At 37.1% G+C, this 4,491-nt stretch overlaps 1 protein-coding gene across 1 annotated transcript in view; it reads left to right on the forward strand.

The window, feature by feature from the left end:
- The first annotated feature begins 1,044 nt into the window (after positions 1-1,044).
- The window catches only part of LOC107678562 (leucine zipper putative tumor suppressor 2 homolog), an 86,129-nt gene continuing 82,682 nt past the window's right edge, over positions 1,045-4,491 (forward strand). Inside the window, exon 1 of the mRNA XM_016473865.1 lies at positions 1,045-1,396. The gene's annotated coding sequence lies outside the window, so the exon portion shown is untranslated. The remainder of the gene's footprint in view (positions 1,397-4,491) is intronic.

Below are 4,491 nucleotides of genomic sequence, written 5' to 3' on the forward strand. Positions count from 1 at the left end.
TGGCGGTAGCCCTTGACTTCCCTAGTGTGGAAAAAATACTATGGAAGTCAATGGCTACCAGCAACAGTTTTTGTTGTTTTTTTGCACCTTTTTTTTCTACATTTTAGAAATAAAAATGGAAATCCGTCACTGGGGCAGTACCATCAGGTACAAAAGCTTAAAGGGGTCATATGATGCGATTTCAATGTTTCCTTTCTCTTTGAAGTGTTACAAGCTCTTGGTGCATAAAGAAGATCTGTAAAGTTGCAAAGACTAAAGTCTCAAATCCAAAGAGATATTCTTTATAAAAGTTAAGAGTCAACCACGCCTACCTAAAACGGCTCGTTCTAACACGCCCCCACATGTCTACGTCACGAAATAATGTTCTTTTTAGCAACATCATATGACCCTTTTAAAGTTACATCTTTGTACCTTGTTTACCCCTAAATGTACCTTTATTAGTACCTTAAAAGTACATATTATTAGTACCTAGAGTGTACATAATTATTACCGTTTGAAAGGATCCCTGAACAGTTTTGTATCTATTTTATTTTTTATTGCTCTGAAAAAAAAAATACAGTTTATTGAACATATATGTTTGCATGCTGTCAAACTACACGGTAAGTTGTGACAATAGAACCTATATATTTCACATTTACACAGTAAAACAATTATGAAGCATGAAACAATTCATTAAACAGCAAAATGTAAATATCAAACCATTTTTGGCAACAAATACTGTAACTAATAACTGGACAGGACAGATTTATAAAACAAATAATACTCATGTGACAACATTCCATAAAAAGGTAACCTATTGACTTTTGTGAACTTAAAACCTTGTCAGAACCTATAGCCCTAGAAATACAGCAATTATGACAACTTTCTAATTTTTTTATTGATACGAAATGTTTGTAGTCGACATATTCTCGCCTCAGCATTAGGTGTCTAATAAGCAGACGGTGCAGTGCCTGTTTACTGTTGGTTCGACATTCACCATAAATTACAACAGAGTTCAAGTTGCTTCCTGAACTTGAACGTGTCGCCCGTCGCGAGCCCCCGTGCGTGGCCACTCTCCCATAGCCTTACAGCTTGTCGCTCCAGATCAGCGGTCGGGAGCGAATGTGAGGCGTGCTCACTCTCGAGGAGCGAGGGGCAGCGCGACTCAGCAGCGTGATTCCAGGCAGTTTGCAGCAGTCGCTTCCTGGAGGACGGACGCAGAGATGTGTAGCGGCTGCGCGTATTAACCTTCAGCAACGGGAGTTTGTCCTACTTTAGAGAGGAGTAGAGCGAAGGCGGCTCAGATCTGCGTGAACTTCACCATCCTTTGGAAGCAGTGAAAATACCAGGACGCTTTCTTCAGAAGCGTTGATTCTTTATGCACGGTATTGCTCAAGCGCTCTTCACGTAGTCAACGGTGAGTGACTGAAATCTACTTGAAAACTTTAGTGCGAGTTTCAGCTCACAACGTTACAGATGCTTCATGTTTATTTTTGATGTTTTTTTTATGGAAAGTCGTTTTAACATGCATTGCTTACAAACTAGCTATTTTTGTTACTGTAGTATTTATTTTTTATTTACTAGTAATTTATCCTACAGTATAGTGACAGTATGGGCCTTTTAACCTCACTATAACTAGTCACTAGATGCTAGTACTTATTAATTAGATTAGTTAAAAGTGACTAGTAGCCTATCTTTATTAGTAAATAGGATAGTAGCCTACTTGTTTATTTGCTGAATAGTCACTATCCCAATAGTGACATAAGACTATTGCATTAGCCTACTGGTGACAGATTACAGTTTTTGACATTGAACTGTATTTTTGTTAATAGTACCTTTTCAGTTTTAAAATGATACTAGTATATTTATGAGGTACAAGTATCTTTCATTGTTTACTGGTAAAATTTTTATAGTAACAACTGATGCTAACATATAGCATCTCATTAGAATATTTTTTTTATTTGATGTGTAAAATCTGTTAAAAATCATACTAGTAGCCTAATATTAAAAGTTAAACTTTATTAAATTAATTTCCTGACTTCATGTGTAAAATGTTACTTTACAGCAACATTTGTGCTAGTTTGTCTTACTAATTTTTTTAAATATAAAGTTCATCTTAGTTTGTCTTCATTTGTGCTTATGTATGTTGTTTTTGCTGTTCGTCTGGCTGTGAGAGTGAAGTGACTGAGTGCTTTATCTTACAAAGGTCATAATTATGTTGAATATAGGCAGACACCAATTTATCCCAGCAAAAGTAATTATGGCATCCCAGTGTCTTTTTTAATTACAGCATATGGAGCGTCCCTCCTGGAGACACATTGTCTGAATACAAATAGTCTTTGTATTTATTCTCTGTGTGTATTTAACACATTCTCACAAATCCCTGTTCATTCTCAGTAGGTTCAGATCTCACCTTTGACTAGTGGTATGATAACTGTGACTTGCTAAAGACCCTCAATGATGTTATCTAAGAATGAATGTAGTGTGTGTGTGTGTGTGTGTGTGTGTGTGTGTACATGTTTTTCTATACTGGTGGAGACTTAAACCTGAATACATACCAACTCATGTGGACTTGGGTACAAAAGCTTATATATCATACAGAATTAGTTTTTTTTTTTTTTTGAGATTGTAAAAATGCAGAAAGTTTTCTTTTAGGTGTAGGGTTGGTGTAGGGCGATAGAAAATACAGTTTGTACAGTATAAAAACCATTACGCCTATGGGGAGTCCCCACAAGGATAGTGAACCAGACGTGTGTGTGTGCACAAAACAGTTTACTTTCAAAGGTTTTGCTGGTGTTAAGGGGTCTTCATCTGTCACATTTTATACCCCAACCCCCATTTAACCCCCACCCCTCCCCCAAAAATAAGAAGTAATGTTACTTCAGTACTACAGCTTTCTTCAGCCAGCTGTTGTTGTTTAAAACAGCATTTGTTTTATGTGCTATATGACAAGAGTTATGGTAATTGTAAGACAGTGTTTTTAGTGACTGTCAAATTGTGAATCAGTTAAAAATTCCATATAGCATATCATATTGCATTGAAACAACTTAAAAGTGAAGAAAAAGATATAAAATACCCAGTAATTTTAATGTAATGATTCAAGCGTTTGTCAAGTTGGGAGACACTGATGTACTTAAACACACTACAAGAACATCAATCATGTTTTCCTGCTCCTTTGTAAAAGAATCAGGCTTAACTTTGACCAACTTACCTGTCATGCTCACCACACTCAGCAGAAGAGTTCTGTTTCATCTATCAACATAGAGTAAGGTCTTGTTAACTGAAAACACAAAGTCCCTTATCACCAGACTCTAGGAACTCACTTGTGATTTCCATCAGTGGAAGATGAAATATTAGACTAGATTCTTTTCTGCTGTTATTAAGACATTCTTCACACTGTCAGAAAAGCCCCTCTCTGCACTTCCAGTCTTATTATGAGACATATTTAATTAGCAGAATGTTTATTTGTATTTTTGAGGGCTTTAAAAGCTACAATATGTGAAACAGGATATGCAGCATTCACGCACCACTATTACTTGTACTTGTAGCCATCTTTAAAATTTGGAGGCTCCAAATGACTACATACTGACACTCTGATTTTTGGCACTGCACATGGTTCGCCATACCCAGCTGCTTTTAGGCATCCCATTGGAAGTATTTAGGATGGAAGTGGGTGGGTGAAAGTTAGATTTTAAATTTTATCTATATACTCCCTATGCCATGTGTTTGTATGAAAATGCATGCTGGTTCTTTCAATCAGTCTCTGAAACCATTTATTGATTGTGTTTATGATGTATATCTTACAGTTGATATCCTGCATAACAATATGAATGAGAATTGACAAACTATCCTGGCAGCTATTTAATATCAGTATTTTATTTTAAGGCCTTGTCTTTGCATTTTATTGCACATAGTTTTATAATTTCACAAGTGCAGGCAGTTTAATATCAACAGACTGGTTTTATGAGTCAAACCGAAGGGAATCACTCACATGAGCTGTCAGTGTGTTTATAGTGTTAAAGGGGTCATATGATGCGATTTCAATTTTTCCTTTCTCTTTGGAGTGTTACAAGCTCTTGGTTCATAAAGAAGATCTGTAAAGTTGCAAAGACTAAAGTCTCAAATCCAAAGAGATATTCTTTATAAAAGTTCAGAGTCAGCCACACCTACCTAAAACGCCTCGTTCTAACACGCCCCCACATATCTACCTCACTATGTGGGAAGATTTGCATAACGCCGCCCAAATGTTCACGCAAAGAAGAAGGCGTAACTTTTATTCTCACTGTAGTATTGTTGACGCTGCAGCCATGTCGTGAAGAGCTATGTGTTTCGTTGTGAAAGCGAAACTACTTTGTTTGGTCTTCCAAAAGAGGACGATATCCGCTTCGTCATGCCTAGAGCTGATCTGTGCTGGTCGCTGAGGAAATACATCAACTTAGTGCTGTAAATCGCCGGATCGGCTTTCACCGTGGACGAAGCAGAGTCCAGCCCGGGGTCGTCACATGTCCTTCC

This window comes from Sinocyclocheilus anshuiensis, unplaced genomic scaffold, assembly GCF_001515605.1.
Source record: "Sinocyclocheilus anshuiensis isolate Anshui unplaced genomic scaffold, SAMN03320099.WGS_v1.1 scaffold536, whole genome shotgun sequence".
Classification (NCBI taxonomy): domain Eukaryota; kingdom Metazoa; phylum Chordata; class Actinopteri; order Cypriniformes; family Cyprinidae; genus Sinocyclocheilus; species Sinocyclocheilus anshuiensis.